Source organism: Cucurbita moschata, unplaced genomic scaffold (assembly GCF_002738365.1).
Source record: "Cucurbita moschata cultivar Rifu unplaced genomic scaffold, Cmos_1.0 Cmo_Scf00065, whole genome shotgun sequence".
In the NCBI taxonomy this organism is placed as follows: Eukaryota; Viridiplantae; Streptophyta; class Magnoliopsida; order Cucurbitales; family Cucurbitaceae; genus Cucurbita; species Cucurbita moschata.
The window spans coordinates 987,004-1,005,005 of NW_019268581.1; the positions used below are offsets into that span (position 1 = coordinate 987,004).

At 34.7% G+C, this 18,002-nt stretch overlaps 2 non-coding genes across 2 annotated transcripts; one reads left to right on the forward strand and one right to left on the reverse strand.

Annotated features, from left to right (window-relative positions):
- The first annotated feature begins 7,051 nt into the window (after nt 1–7,051).
- On the forward strand, nt 7,052–7,123 carry TRNAM-CAU. The gene has a single exon. It is a non-coding gene; the product is annotated as a tRNA-Met (tRNA).
- Nucleotides 7,124–8,183: 1,060 nt separating this feature from the next.
- On the reverse strand, nt 8,184–8,289 carry LOC111437703. Its single transcript, XR_002709472.1, has one exon. It is a non-coding gene; the product is annotated as a Plant small nucleolar RNA R71 (small nucleolar RNA).
- Between the last annotated feature and the right edge of the window lie 9,713 nt (nt 8,290–18,002).

Consider the following 18,002-nt stretch of genomic DNA (forward strand, 5'->3'; position numbering starts at 1 on the left):
AATAAGATAAACAAGAAATAGAATTGGAAGCTTTGGAGAGAGCAACAATGGAGGCTTTTAAACAAAAATTTTAGATCGAGAAAACTATGAAAATTGTGTATTGTATTCTATGTTATGTGTGTTGTGTTCTGAAAAATATGAAGAGGTGATGAGAGAAATAGAATTGGAAGCTTTGGAGAGAGCAACAATGGAGGCTTTTAAACAAAAATTTTAGATCGAGAAAACTATGAAAATTGTGTATTGTATTCTATGTTGTGTGTTGTGTTCTGAAAAATATGAAGAGGTGATGAGAGAAATAGAATTGGAAGCTTTGAAGAGAGCAACACCACAACTCTCTGAAGTAATAGATTTACAATTTTCTCACAATACAATAGACATCTCTCTCAAGAATAAGATAAACAAGAAATAGAATTGGAAGCTTTAGAGAGAGCAACAATGGAGGCTTTTAAACAAAAATTTTAGATCGAGAAAACTATGAAAATTGTGTATTGTATTCTATGTTGTGTGTTGTGTTCTGAAAAATATGAAGAGGTGATGAGAGAAATAGAATTGGAAGCTTTGAAGAGAGCAACACCACAACTCTCTGAAGTAATAGATTTACAATTTTCTCACAATACAATAGACATCTCTCTCAAGAATAAGATAAACAAGAAATAGAATTGGAAGCTTTAGAGAGAGCAACAATGAATGCTTTTAAACAAAAATTATAGATCAAGAAAACTATGAAAATTGTGTATTGTATTCTATGTTATGTGTGTTGTGTTCTGAAAAATATGAAGAGGTGATGAGAGAAATAGAATTGGAAGCTTTGGAGAGAGCAACAATGGAGGATTTTAAACAAAAATTTTAGATCGAGAAAACTATGGAAATTGTGTATTGTGTTCTACGTTGTGTGTGTTGTGTTCTGAAAAATATGAAGAGGTGATGAGTTTAAATAGTGATGAAGTTGAGAAAATTATGGAAATTGTGTATTGTGTTCTATATTGTGTGTGTTGTGTTTTATGTTGTGTGTGTTGTGTTCTGAAAAATATGAAGAGGTGATGAATTTAAATAGTGATGAAGTTGTAAAAATAGGAATTAATACGGACCATTAAAATGTGAAGAAATAAAAATTATATTTATTTATTTTTAAATTTATCGCAACGTGTTTATATATATATATTATTATTTTAAATGAATATTCAAAACATTTTAAATTCATTTTCATTTATATAAATATATTTAAATGTAATAATATAATATGAAAACCAGGTGGGTGACATTTAAAAAGTAATTAGAAAGTTTTATAAATCTAATTGAAATATTATAAATGTAATTTAAATAATTTTATAATTCAAGAAAACTAATTTTCATTGAAATAGTAACGGAACACTTTTATTTTAAATTAAAGCAATTAAAAATTTCATCATTTGTTACTCTACCAAAGTTATAAATGTCATACTTCGATTGGTCCATGATGTCAATTTTGTCCGTTGGTCCATGATGTCAATTTTGTCACCATATCTGATAAGATAAGGAATCAACTACAAGGGGAGTAAGATTCGGATTACCTTGTCGATCGAATATCTCAAGCAAAGAACACTTTGTTTGAGATTCGAATCACTCCAGAAGCAAGATCGATCATGTCTAGCTTCAATGATTCTTGTTGATCAAATATCTCAAGACAAGAACACTTGATTGAGATTCGAATCACTCCAGAAGCAAGATCGATCATGTCTAGCTTCAATGATTCTTGTTGATCAAATATCTCAAGACAAGAACACTTGATTGAGATTCGAATCACTCCACAAGCAAGATTGATCATGTCGAGCTTGAATGATTCTACATGCAACCTAAACTACATAGAGTTGCAAAGAAACTTAGCCATTGGCTAAAGAAAAGCACAAATGCTTCTTTTGATATATCTTCTAAGTCTTATTACAAATACAACATAGATGGCTTTATATAGCCTCAAAATGAAACTATTAAAGGCATTCCAAAAGTTGTAACATTCACACTTTATGGCCATAATTAGCCATTATGTAAATGTAACCGAAATTAAATAAAAAGTCATAAAACACAATAACTCTAAATTATAACCCACCCAAAATTTACAACAATCAAACTTTATTCTTCTTCAATGTAGCATGAATTGAAACATCTTTTGATTATTTTGATAACCTTTTCTCCACATCTTCATTGAAGCATATTGTATGATTGATGTCTCTTGGTTCATATCAATATCATCACGTCAACTGTCTTGTTTTGAATTTGATTGGTCCATGATGTCAATTTTGCCGCCGCATCATCACGTCGGGTATCTTGTTTTGACTGAAACTTCTTCGTTTTATCTCTAATTTGAGTGAACCAAAAAAGACGTTCAAATCGTTATTCCCAACCTTGCACTATTGACAAAATACTGAGAATTGTTAATAATTGAAGGTAGGTTTGTTATCATCCAAACATCAATTAATTAATTAATTAAAATTAATTAATTTGAGATTAAAGGCCAAAAAGGCAACAAACTTATAAAATAACAATGAAGTGATTCATTAATTATAAAATAACAAACTTGCATATTTTTCCTAATTTTCTCCCCTTTCTAATCATAAAAAAGAACAATAAAAAATAATGAAAGAATGAAAGAATGGCATGCTCCCCCTAAAAACATGCCTTTAAATAAGATTATAAAATTCAAGATATATCACACCAAGTAATACCAAACTCAAATTCAAGATATATCACACCGAATAATACCAAGCTCAAGCCTATTTTTACAAAAAAATTCTTCATTTAACGGCTTGGTAAAAATATCTGTTAATTGATTATTAAAGTTTACAAAATCAAGAATAATATGTCCATTTCACTTTCTCCCTAATAAAATGATATCTAATGTCCATATGTTTAGTTATAGAATGCTGAACAAGTTTTTTGGTTAAATTAATAGCACTAGTGTTATCACAAAATATAAGCACACTATCAAATTTTAATCCAAAATCACAAAGAGTTTGTTTCATCCAAAGAATTTGAGCACAACAACTAGCAACCGCAATATATTCCGCTTCTGTAGTAGATAAGGCAACCGAATTTTACTTTTTACTAAACCAAGAAACTAATGAACTACCCAGAAATTGACAAGTTCCACTAGTACTTTTACGATTAAGTAAACTTCCCCCAAAATCCGCATCAGAATATCCTACCCATCTAAACCCAACATTTCTAGGATACCACAATCCTAAATTGATAGTCCCAACCAAATATTTAAATATTCTTTCAAGGGCAGGTAGATGAGATTCCTTAGGACAAGATTGAAATCTACCACAAGGACATACACTAAACATAATATCAGGTCTCCTAGCAGTCAAGTAAAGTAAAGATCCAATCATACCTCGATAAGATTTTATATCTACACATTTATCTTTTTCATCCTTATCAAGCTTGGTAGATGTGCTCATTGGAGTTTTTGCAATCTTACCTTCATTGAACTTGAACCTTTTGAGTAAATCCTTGATGTACTTCTCTTTATTTAGGAAGATACCATCTTTTGGTTGCTTGATTTGAAGTCCAAGAAAGAAATTGAGCTCTCCCATCGTACTCGTCTCAAACTCATTATGCATACATTTAGAAAATTCTTCGCATAAAGAAGGGTTAGTAGAATCAAATATAATTTCATCCACATATATTTGCACTAATAGCATATCTTTTTCTTTAATTTTAATAAAGAGAGTAGTGTCGAGCTTACCCATTTTGAAATCATTCTCAATAAGAAAATTACAAAGTCTATCGTACCAAGCTCTTGGAGCTTATTTTAAGCCCTAAAGAGACTTTTTCAACTTATAGACATGACGTGGAAAGTCAAAATTTTCAAATCCAGGAGGTTGTTTTACATAAGCTTCCTCCATAATATAACCATTTAAGAATGAATTTCACATTCATTTTGATATAATATACAATTTTTGTAAGAAGCAAATGCATGTAACATTCTAATAGCCTATAATCTAGCAACGGGTGCAAAAGTTTCTTCATAGTCTATACCTTCCTCCTGACAATAACCTTGAGCTACAAGTCCAGCTTTAGGCATTGGTTGCCTTCGGCAACCAAACATCACTTTTGTGGAATTCAATTTTGTTTGCCCACACACGTCGCCTGCGCATGCATGTTCAATCGTGCGCAACACAACAACGTTGCTTCTCATTGTCATATCAGTTCCCAACAATAGGATCCATGCATCATGATATGATGCATGACCATCTTAGTTAGCTCAAACACATACGTTGGGAACTGACCCAGGGGTCAATCATCTCATTAGGACATTTGAAACCATTTGGATTCTCTTAAGCATCAGACTCTCCCGTCTACATGCTAAACCATTTACGACATACTTTCTTGATAACGGGTGCATGATCCAACCTTCGACACATGGGCTGGGGAGAAATATTGGCACACCTATGCCATCTCTTACTTTCTTGTTTCTTTCATCAAGCATAGAAAATGTTATCTATTTTAAGATTAAGATCAATCATTAGCTCAGGCATAAATCTTGACTTGGAAAAATATGCAAATAAGGGCCACATTTTATGGGACAAGGGTAATGTGCCATTGCAACCATATCGCAATCCTCACCCAAATCTTGTTAAACATGTCATAATCTAATAATCATGCCAAAAACTTGATGATGGAATATAAAATTTTCAAATGACTCACCGTGTCAAAGGAATCATCATTTTCAAATGACAATTGTGGTCGGTGGCGTTTGTTGTTAAAAACCTTGAGGATGTGAATCTAAGAACGATCATTAAGGACATATATTGTGTCTTCTTCTTCAATGATGGAAGGAGAAGACGCTAAATCTATTGAGGCGGCCTCTTGAAGAATCTTTTAAAAATCACCTACCGAAGATGTCTGGGCTAAAACTGCTAGTAGCCTAGACATTGAGTTGAGAAATTCAGTGTTTTTCCATTGTGGCAGATCTTGTAAAAACTGCTAGTAGCCTAGACATTGAGTTGAGAAATTCAGTGTTTTTCCATTGTGGCAGATCTTGTAAATGACCATTGTTCGAAAGACATATCAAAACTATTTACTTTTCGTTAAAGGATCGTCAGATCTTGTAAATGACCATTGTTCGAAAGACATATCAAAACTATTTACTTTTCGTTAAAGGATCGTCATATCCTTTCTGCCCTCATTTTTTATGTTCACATAGAGAACCTTAAACTTTTCGTTAAAGGATCGTCATATCCTTTCTGCCCTCATTTTTTATGTTCACATAGAGAACCTTAATATCTCATTAGATACTCACTTCATAGTAGTCATTTTCAGTATATTTTACAAGTTAAGCATTCAAATATCTCCCCCATAACTCTTAGATCTTCTCCAAAAAGATTTACTATGCTCATAGAGGTAAATCTGGAGAAATCGTCAACCTGTTTCCAAAACCCATTCATGGGATCAAATTACTAAGAATTCTACCTGGATCCTTAAATATGTGAGCCTTCCAATCAAGAAAGACCCACAGTTTGCTCAAATCATCGAACATGATGATGGAAAACGTAAAAGTAAAATTCAATGAAAATTAAATTTTCTTTCCAAAGGTAAAGATTCTTAAGCTCGAGATCTAGTACCTCAGGAGTCTCGAGATCTCCATAAAAAATCAACATGTCAAAGTCTATGCAAATAGAGCCGGTTGATTACAACAAAGAAGTAGTTTTAGTCGATTATGAGGGCAATCCCAGATCTCTAACTCAAACCGAATTGGATACTACATCTATCTTCAACCAGATCGATATTATCACAAATGAATTGTCCACTGATAAAGAATTCTTAAAAAAGGCATTACAACCTCGAACGATATTCTATATATCCAACATCAAATAACTTCTCAAACAAGATTCTCTCAACCATTGCAAGACAAGTTAAGAAGATTGAAGAAAAAATTAAGGAAAAACAACAACAAAAGAAATAAAAAAAAAAACTATTGCAAATATTAATGGTGTGAGATTCCCAAAGGGAAAGTTCTTTTGTTCATACCAGCTATTTTAGACAAAGTAATCAGTCTCCGCTCAATAGAAGAGGCACTTGCTCTTATGGAAGAAAAGCTAAACAATCTCTCAATTTTGATAGAACCTTAAGTAATTAAACTTTTAGTGTCATAATGAACCAGATGAGAATGACCTCAAAAATTTTTAAAATGATTTCTCGTAAGAAGAAAAGATGCCCAAAAAACTAGACCTCATCAACAAAATTGTTAAATTAGAGGACAAAGTCCAAAAAACTAGATGAAAAAAAATTGGTATCCTAAGCCCTCTTTCCCCGATGTTCCGTGCGAAGAAAAAACTCAAATGACTCAATCCACCTATGAAGGAACATGCATACATAAGTGGAATATAGATGGTCTATCCGGTCATCTAGTCATAAATGTAATCAACAAAATGTTGATGGGAGCTAGCGCCTATAGGCTTCGAGGTAAGTTTGACCACGCTATTGCTCAAATTGTAACTTTTGGTTTCACAAGAGTACTCAAGGATGGGTTGGAGAAGCATATCTCGACAAAGAAAAGCAAAGGATACTCAACCATACTACTATAGAAAAAGAAGTACAAATATAAAAATTGAAATTTGAATATCTCAAGTTATGGAGAATGATATAAGTATTGAATAGCCATTAATACCCTTTTATATATTGTCTTAAAGTTTGTCGTAGGCGAACTAGAAATCCTTACTGAACGTTTGAGAAAATTCTTATGATTATAAGATGCGAAAAGTTAGCTACTTCTGATGGTACAAAGATATAATTGTAACTAAGGTTATGACAAGATATGATAGTACCCTTTAATTATCGATGATGCGCTTTATTGAAGGACTTCCAAAGTATATTTCTCAAAGGATAACTACCGCTCTCAATGAAGAGTGTAAGCATAAGATTACTTGGAATGAATTCACTTATGGTGATTTAGGTTATGTAATAGCCAAGTCAACCGCCAGCAAATATTGCCTACTTTGGCCTGTTACATATCGTCGTGAGTCTCACGGTTTTAAAAGCATCTGTTAGGGATCAAAATGATATTAATTAAATAATCAGAGTGGCGCAGCGGAAGCGTGGTGGGCCCATAACCCACAAGTCCCAGGATCGAAACCTGGCTCTGATACCAACAATAAATAACATTCCCATCAATTACAAGGTCCCTATAACTTGAATACTCAAAGACAGGAAATAGAAATACTCATACTAAAATATTATAACTTCTCGTTTCACGAGTACTCAACCTCACCTTCAACCTAGGGATCAATGATATTAATGAACTCTTTTAAATACTCTATGGGTGCTCACCTTCAACCTAGGGATCAATGATATTAATGAACTCTTTTAAATACTCTATGGGTGCTGTCCAACTCATGGTTTTAAAACACATCTACTATGTTGAGAGTTTCGCCCTACTTTGACTAGTGCATCGTGTAATGGTCATACTTCTTCAAATGTGCGGCTTCGTGATCTTGACATGCTCGCCAAAAACCTTATGGGGTACACAATCTCCATTCACATTTTTCACCTCGGCTTTGTGGCGTTGTTATACCATAGGCAAGATTTGCCTTCAACGTTCAAACATCACTTATGTGGAATCAAAACTTGTTTGACCACACACGCCACCTATGCATGCATGTTCTATCATGTGCGACACAACAATGTTGCATCTCATCGTTATCACAGTTCCCAACAACACGATCCATGTATCGTGATGCAATCTCATGTCTTGAGATACTCAATCACTTTGGTTTTTCTGGACACATTTGTTGGGACAGTTTGGCCGAGTGGTCTAAGGCGCCAGATTTAGGCTCTAGTCCAAAAGGGCGTGGGTTCAAATCCCACAACTGAGATCATACACTTTTTAAATGTGCGGCCTCGTGAGCTAAATCCGTGCAACGTTTGAGCTAAAGCCCGTGATATTTCAAATGTTGCAAACCATTGAGAAATTTCATGGACTATCGTCGGAAGATCTCCACCTACATCTAAAGTCATTTTTAGGAGTTAGTGACTCGTTTTGATTCCAAGGAGTGGATAAAGACGTGATTAGATTGAGCTTATTCCCTTATTCTTTGAGGGATGGTGCTAAATCATGGTTGAATACCTTAGCATCGAGACTAATTGATTCTTGGAATAGTCTGGAGATAAATTTTTTATCAAGTATTTTTCACCCACTAGAAATGCACGGTTCAGAAATGAGATTGTCGCTTTTCAACAATTTGAAGATGAAACACTAAGTGAAGCGTGGGAGAGATTCAAGGAGATGCTTAGAAAATGTCCTCATCATGGATTACCTTATTGTATACAAATGGAGACTTTCTACCATGGATTAAATATTGCTACTAAACAAGTAGTTGGTGCTTCCGCCAATGGAGCTATTTTGTCAACGAGATACAATGAAGCATATGAGATTTTAGACAGAATAGCATCTAACAATTGCCAATGGGCGGATGTGAGAAGGAACCCAGGAAAGAAGACCCGAGGATTACTTAAAGTTGATGTTTTGTTTTCTATCAACACTCGACTAGCTTCGTTGACTAGTATTTTACAAAATCTAGCATTGGGACATGGCACAATGACCAAAGCATCAGCCCATACAGCTGCTGTAATGACCCAGACAGTAGCTAAATCTTGTGTATCTTGTGGAGAAGAACACACTTTTGATCAATGTCCAAGCAATCTGGCCTCAATTTTTTATGTGGGGAATCAAGCTAGTCAAGGGAACCCGAAAAATAATCCCTTCTCAAATACTTATAATCCGGGGTGGAGAAATCATCCAAACTTCTCATGGAAGAGACAAGGCTCATACAATCAACAAATGCCACCTAAAGCAATTTATCCTCTAGGTTTTGAATTACAAAACCAATTGACATATGGTTCTCAACAAGCCACCTCCCAAGGGAAAGGAGCTAGCCAAACTCAACACATACCAGGAATATCTCTTGAGAGCCTAATAAAGGAATATATGGCTAAAAAAGATGTTGTGATACAATTTGGAAGTTGATAAGCGCCTACAATGCTGGAATTTGCAAAGCTAGAGGTCCTTCTAGAATCCTTGCAAAACGCTCACAGAGGAAGCTAACTTAACGGATTGATTCCAACCAAGAGCTGGTTAGAAGATGAATGACTCTTAGATCGAACTTGGAATCTATGATGGTCACTCTTAGATACCAAGACAATTCACTCCAGAATTAGCTTGATCAAAACTAATTCAATGAATCGGTTTAAACATCAAACCTAAAGCAAGATTTGAAAAAGAATAACACCAAAAGGGTATCAAGAAAACACAAAGGTTTTTTCTGTATTCAACTAAAAGTCCTCAAACATGAGTATTACATGCCTTTAAATAGGTCTAAAAGGTAACCCTAACATAATATGGTTCAGCCACCAATCACTAATAAATGCTATTAAATACAAATTGAAGAATATAAGGCAATTCATACAAACTATTAATAAATGCTATTAAATATAAAAGGAAGCAAATAAAGCATTAATAATTTCCTTAATTGGTAATTCAACTACCAAAGGCAAGTCTTCTAATTATTTTCCAATATCAGCCACTCCATTATCTTCTTGATTTGATAGGCGAATGCTATAAAGATTTTTGGGCACAAAAGTCCTTGTTTCAACCGGTACACTAGCTAGCTTTTGAAGATGCAATGTATAGGCCTCTTGAATCTTCTTAACCTTGCTTCTTGTAATCAGTCCTTCGGGTACATGCACGTGATCAGTTGTTGGATTCATATCATCCCCCCTTTCTTTAAAAGGATTTGTCCTCAAATCAAATTCATCGTTCTTTCCGGACAAGAACTGAATTTTTTTTTTTCTCACTTTTTTTTCTCACCTTTACCTTAGTTTCTTCTCTCCACTGTTGTTCTTCAGATTCTGTTCTTTTTTTCTCTAATTTCAATTGGTCACAATGTACTTCATATGGAGACAATGGAAGTAAAGTAAATTTCTTCCCACACAAAGTAAAAGTATACTTGTTCATGAAACCATCAAATGTTACCTTTCTATCATATTGCCAAGGTCGGCCGATAAAGATGTCCCCCGCATGCATTGGTACGACATCATAAAGAACTTCATCTTTATATCTTCCAAGAGTAAAAGAAATAAGAGCTTGGGAGTTCACCTTAATTTCTTCTTTGTTTGTTAACCAATGAAGTTTGTATGGTTTTGGATGGGGATGGACAGAAAGTTGAAGTCTTTTTACAAGGAAGCTGCTTACCACATTTGTGCAACTTCCACTATCAATCACCAAGCTGCATGGGTTTCCTTTGACCAAACATCTTGTGTGGAACAAGTTTTCCCTTTGATCTTCAAATTTCTCTTCCTTGATTTGAACATTGAGTACCCTTCTTGTGATCAAAGATATGGAATTACCTTCTTCAACATACTCATCATCATATGCTGCGATTTCTTCCACAAGCTGTGAATCATGATCCTCACATTCATCATCTGAATCAAGTATACCATTCCTTATCACCATAACTTTTTTATTAACACACTCTTTGCTCATGTGTCCAAACCCTTTGCACTTCCAACATTGAATAGAACTAGACTTCTCCTTTACCGTCTTTGAAGCTTCATTCTTTTTACCAATGGAACTCTCAGCCTCCACTCTTTTAGCAGCCACAAACTTTTCTTTTGGTGACATTGATTCATTTCTATTCACAAAACTATCCTTGTTCCAAGTTTTAGAATTTGAAAAGGTGTTAGTTCGTGATGTGTACCTTTTTGAATGCTCTTTTTCTTCCTTCAATTGGTCTTCAATTTTGAGAGCATAATGATACATGTCTTCCAGATATGGTGGTGGATTTCTGTCAACAAGATGAGCAATTTCTCGATTCAAACCTCCAAGGAATCTAGACATGGTATCTTCTTCTTCTTCTCTAACATTTGCTCTTTCCATCATAGTTTCCATCTCTTGATAATATTCCGCCACACTTTTTGTTCCTTGCCTCAAACCTTGCAATTTAGTTTTCAAATTTCTTTCATAATGTTTTGGAACATACCTTTTTCTCATGACTTCTTTAAGTTCTTCCCATGTCTCTATTGGATTCTCCTCTTTTCTTCTTCTCTCGGATTTGAGATGTTGGTACCAATCACTAGCATGATTGGTAAATTCGGCAATAGCAAGTCTCATCTTCTTATTTTCACTATAGGTGTTGCAATCAAACACATGCTCTATCTTTCTTTCCCACTGCAAGTATGCCTCAGAATCTGCCGTTCCACAAAAGGGCGGGATTTTGAGTTTAACTCCCCCATCTCTATCTTCATGTACTCTTTCCATCCTTCTAGGTTGCATAATAGTTGCATGGTTATTTCTTCCTCTCCATCTACCATCAACTTGTCTTTCTTGTACTACTATACCTTCATCTTCTTGTAATGTTCGTTCTTGTCTTTGTTGTTGCGCCCTTCTTTCTTGTCTATCTTCCATCATCATTTTCATCATACCTTGAATTGCTTGAAGAATGGTTGTATTAAGATCTGGTACTGGTGGTACTGCTTCTCCATTATGTGACATTTTGTTATCAAGGGACCTCACCACACTTCTCACAAAAATTTCACTCAGGGACACTCGTGTTTAACACTCAAAGGTAGGCTTTTGGTACTAGGTCAAGAATGTAAAGGCTGGCTTTTTTTTTTTTTTGTTGCAATCTTGCTTTAAGCTTGATTATAACCAATTCAACGATCAATTCTAACAAGCTAAGACTAGTATCTCAAGGATCAAGAGCTTGAAAATAAATGATAAGAACTGAATATATATATATTTTTTTTCTCTCAGAACTGATTTTTTTTCTTTTTTTTTCTTTTTTCGATAATCTGAGAGAGAAAAAAAATTGATAGAAAAAAAATAACAATAAAGATATTTCACCTCTAGTGCGGCCAAAGGACATTGACCAAATGATCTGATACCAAATGATAAGCGCCAACAATGCTGGATTTTGCAAAACTAGAGGTCCTTCTAGAATCCTTGCCAAAACGTTCACAGAGAAAGCTAACTTAACGGATTGATTCCAACCAAGAGCTGGTTAGAAGATGAATGACTCTTAGATCGAACTTGGAATCTATGATGGTCACTCTTAGATACCAAGACAATTCACTCCAGAATTAGCTTGATCAAAACTAATTCAATGAATCGGTTTAAACATCAAACCTAAAGCAAGATTTGAAAAAGAATAACACCAAAAGGGTATCAAGAAAACACAAAGGTTTTTTCTGTATTCAACTAAAAGTCCTCAAACATGAGTATTACATGCCTTTAAATAGGTCTAAAAGGTAACCCTAACATAATATGGTTCAGCCACCAATCACTAATAAATGCTATTAAATACAAATTGAAGAATATAAGGCAATTCATACAAACTATTAATAAATGCTATTAAATATAAAAGGAAGCAAATAAAGCATTAATAATTTCCTTAATTGGTAATTCAACTACCAAAGGCAAGTCTTCTAATTATTTTCCAATATCAGCCACTCCATTATCTTCTTGATTTGATAGGCGAATGCTATAAAGATTTTTGGGCACAAAAGTCCTTGTTTCAACCGGTACACTAGCTAGCTTTTGAAGATGCAATGTATAGGCCTCTTGAATCTTCTTAACCTTGCTTCTTGTAATCGGTCCTTCGGGTACATGCACGTGATCAGTTGTTGGATTCATATCAGAAGTTCAAGTAGGTCAATTAGCAAATGAGTTACGAAATAGACCTCTTGGAAAGTTGCCGACAAACACTGAAACACCAAAAAGAGAAGACAAGGAGCAATGTCAAGCAATAGAGTTGGGAAGTGGGAAAGAAATACCCAGCAGAGGAGAAAAAATTAAAGCACACGGTGATAGTCGCTCTCAAGAAACTGTTGATACACAACAGAGAAAGGAGGAAGCTACTGTGCAGAAAGAGCACAACAAAAATGATGCAGAAGTTGCTGTACAGAAAGAAAACAACAGAAATTATGCAGAAATTGTGAAGCCTCCTAAAACACAAACAATAGTCAGCAGTGGACAAGAAAGCAGAATATACACACCATCACCTCCTTTCCCACAAAGAATAAAAAGAAAGAAGTTAGAAGCCCACTTTGAGAAGTTCCTCGATATATTTAAGGGAATTCACATAAATATACCATTAGTTGATGCTTTGAAGCAAATGCCAAATTATGTGAAATTCTTGAAGGATGTGCTCACCAATAGAAGAAAGTTTGAAGAATTCAAGGTGGTACCCATTGAATGAAGAGTGTAGTGCAATAATGAAAAATAAGATCCCACTAAAGGAGAAAGACCCCGGTTCATTCATAATTCCCATATCAAGAGGAGGGAAGAAGCTAGGTCGAGCATTATGTGATTTGGGATCAAGCATTAATCTAATGCCGCTGTCTATTTACAAAAAGTTAGGTATTGGTGAAGCTAGACCAACTACAGTCACACTTCAACTAGCAGATCGATCTTTCACTTATCTAGAAGGAAAAATCGAAGATATTCTAATTCAAGTGGACAAGTTCATATTTCTAGCAGATTTTATCATTTTGGGGAGACTATTTTTGAAAACCGGAAGAACATTGGTAGATGTCCACAAGGGAACTATAATGCTGAGAATGAATGATCAACAAATAGAATTTCATATGACAACATGAAATATCCAACAGTAGTAGAGGAATGCTCAACAATTTATAAATTGACAGAGAATCCAACAACTGATAGCTGGAAACAGCAACAAGAAGAAGACAGCAGCTGGAATAATTGCACTACACAACAAGTAGAATTGGAGAAAATTGTAAGAGTTTTTTAATCACTGGAATTAGAGGAAAGAATAAATTCATCAATGAAGTTATCTATCGACACACCCTTGAACTACATCTTAGAAGAACTATTTGACATATGGGAGATAGACTTCACGAAATTATTCACACCTACGGTAGAAAGGAGAGTTTCGAAGGGACATCATTTCTTTGACAATGGATAACTAAAAAAAATGAAAAGAGAAAGAGGGAGCTAGTCACAATTTGCAAGCAAATATATGAAGCTCCGAGTAAACCAAGTTAGTTTTCTTTTCTTTTTATTTATGCACTTATATAGTTGTTTTTAAATAGCTATCTTCACTTTCTTTAGAATGATAATTTTGTAGATTTTATTTTAGAATATCTTCACTTTCTTTAGAATGATAATTTTGTAGATTTTATTTTAGAATATCTTCACTTTCTTTAGAATGATAATTTTGTAGATTTTATTTTAGAATATCTTCACTTTCTTTAGAATGAATAACTCACATGCCCCAAAGAAGTTATTTTGTAGATGAATTAGGGGGATTTAGATGTGGTTAGGAATGCAAATTTCAGCATATAAAAGAGACTAATTACACTTGGTGCATGCTAGGATGTGATTGATGACAAATATTATTCTCTCGTAGTGCACGTTGCCACATAGTTGTCTTGTTCATTTTCATTTGCATGTGGTTTTATTTCATTTTAATGTTGTTCACTTTCTCATCCACTACATGCCAAGGAACCACCACCAAAGAAATTTTTTTTAGGAACATCCTAAAAGATTTTCTAATCCCCCAATGAAAGAAATTTGTATGGAAAAGAGAAATGGACAGGAAATAATCCTTCTACATTCTCGGGTAAGCTTGAAATGTTAAGAAAGGGGCTGCTAGACATCATAGCTCACATGCAACAGTAGACATACAGCAGCAGTACCAACAGCTGGATTGATAGCAAATTTACAACAGCAGTATTTCCAAGTTTTTTGATAAAATTTTAAAAGAATGGAGCCGCAGAGAATCTTTACGATGCCTAAAGATAAGGGAATTCTCTAAACACACCCTTTACAATCTTATTATCTTATTTTGAAGCACGTATTCATATTTTGTTGTCTGTTTTTGTTTTGTTGATTGCATATAATTTTGAAAGATGTTCATGCATGCACCTTAGAAACTACATATAATTTTGAAAGATTTTCATGCATGCACCCTAGAAACATGAGCTTTATTAAATAGGGTAATATGGAGTAGGGATGTTTTATGCAAGAACTAGGGATCTAATATAGTGCTTCAAAGTGATAAATAAAATAGTAAGGTGAGAGGTGTGTTTCCTTAAAAACAAAATATATAACTCGAAAAAAAAAAGTTAAGGAAATTACAGCTTAAATGTAACGACCCGAAATTTTCTACTTAATTTAAGGTCGCTACCATAAACATTGAATGCGGAAGACTTCATTTAAATTCCATAAAACATGACCTTTAACTTAAAACACAGCCATGGACTTACGTGTTTCGAAAACATCTTTAAAACGACACAACAAAAGACCCGAAATAAAATAAATAAGCGTTTAAGTTTAAAACATCCTATTCTATCCTAAGTCTAAGAAAATAAATACCACTATCCTATGCATGTGCCATGATCTCGAGTTGCGATGCCGTCGTCAGCCGTACAGGAATGCCTTGCCTTAACCTGAAAAATGTAGTAGCACATGGCTTGAGTATTTAAAGAAATACTCAGTAAGTGACCCCACTATTGGGGTTAAATGCAACAATCACATGCAATAAAATGATGGGACCTATCTTTCGTTTCGTTTCGTTTCATTTCATTTCGTTTCGTTTTGTTTCGTTTTGTTTTGTTTCGTTTCTTTTTTGTTTCGTTTCGTTTCGTTTTCCCTACAGTGTAATCCTAACAGGTAATCGTGGACGTGTACCATATACTCTACACGCAGCCCATACGTGCGAGTATGGGCTCACCAGCTAGTTCGCACACCGTTGGGCCACTGTCCCTAGCCGGTGGGCATGCTCGCGAGTATGGGCTCACCAGCTAGTTCGCACACCGTTGGGCCACTGTCCCTAGCCGGTGGGCATGCTCTGGGGGCCCAGCTCACCAGCTAGTTCGCACACCGTTGGGCCACTGTCCCTAGCCGGTGGGCATGCTCTGGGGGCCCACCAGGACCCGTTAAAACTAAAACCGTCACGGCACCGCTATGTAGGGCATAATAATCGTTGTCCTGCCATTTAGATGTACGCGTCCGTACCCTCGTGATGGGATAGGGGTATCCTCCCAAACGCATGTTCACACAATATGCATGAGGTTCCACTAGTCCTACAGTCATCATTTAATGAACATAACTCCGTGTCACGTTTTCATGCTTACATGCCATTCTCATTCTCATTCTCATTCCGTTACATATCATACATATTCCTAGCGGGGTTATGTATCATGCAATTTATCATATTTCATGTCATACAATTCATTCAGTTACATTCCAATACTCATACAACAAGCCATAATCGTACAAGGGCACACATCGTCACATGCATTCATATCACATAAACTAAGCAGCATAAATAACATACATTCACGTTCACATGATTTCCTACTTAAGCACAATAATCTAGAATACAATGTATCATATCATAACCAAGTCATAACGTAAACACTTCACAGTCATATCGTTCTCTAACTTACCATAGCCTTAACGTTCTTATACCTATCACAGACATATCATTACGTGACGTACCTTAGTCATATCGTCACAAGAATGTACCCTAACGCTATCGTTCTATCAATCTATCACAAACCTATCCCTTTCTACCCATAACCTAACCGTATTCTTTCATCAATCTCTCCTATCCATAGCACTCCGGTATGTAACCTAACTCTAACGTTTCATGAACGTATCTTACTCCTATCGTTACATTTCGTTTTGTGCATCCTTCTCGTATCCTATCTCAAACATATCCTTGAGCACATCGTACCATAATTATTATCATACAAACCACATATTATAACATAACATAACATATAGGAAGCATATCGATCCACAGACAATTCACACATATCAATATATATGACACGTACAGAACCACAGGGCACGTGTCAACATCAAATATAACCATGCCGATAGTAAGGTCACTTACCTGGATAGCTTAAGTCGTTGTCACAAATATATCTTTAATGAAAGTTCTATTCCGTCCTTTGAAATCCGAGTCAACCTATATGAGCTCATGACATCAGTTTCAAGTTTTATCTCTATAAAATTATTACTCTAATTTACATTGGCCATCTTAAAATTCTGATCTTTTCTGTTGGACAAACTTAAAGAAGCTCAGTGCCCCTCTGACGAAAATTCTGATGTTTTCTGTTACACAAAATTGAAAGGAGCTCATTGCCGTCTGATATTTCATTTTATTGTTAAATACTGTTTAACAAATCTTTCCTTAATTTCCCTCCCTCTCTCTCTAATCTTTTTACTGGTTTTTCAATTGTGTAAACAGATATTACTGGCCAATTTTAAGTACAGGGCTACGATCTTGTAGTTTATAGATTTGCCACCTAAACTTTGATTGAATCTAACTTATAACCTTATTTCGTATAATTAAAATGCTAACAAAAATCTAATAATTGTATATGAAATCTGATTATTACAGACAAGAAGATTTGATCCTAAATTAATTTCTTATCACCATAACTATAAAGGAAAAGGAAATCTGAGATAGGATTTTACCGTAGTAACTGACAAACATTTCTAAATCTGCAATAGCCATTGTACTTTGTTTCTTTTTTTTGGCAGGTGGGATGGGTCGAGGAGAGATAATTGTGTGAAGGGACTAAGGGTAAGTGGAGAGAGGTGGGGAATGATTTTTTTTTTAATTCTAATTCTAATTTTAATTAATTAATTAATTTTTTATTATTATTATTTTAACTAATTTTTTTTTATAAAGTTTGTTTTTATTTGTTTATTTCTTTATTTATTTTTCAGCTATTACATTAAATGGAAGGGAGTATTCATCAAAGTTAAGATGAGGATCCAATCTATCATAATGCACCTTAATCAGAAAGAATTTCCATAATACACCTAACCTTTAGACCATTTTCCCAACAAAAACAATAACCAAGAGCTTCTGCACCTCAAACTACTTTTAAGAATGATTCCACACCCACACTAATGCTCATTGAGGACAATGGCTAGTTTAAGTTTGGGGGTATTAAAGCAATTCCATCACCCCATACAAATTGCAAAG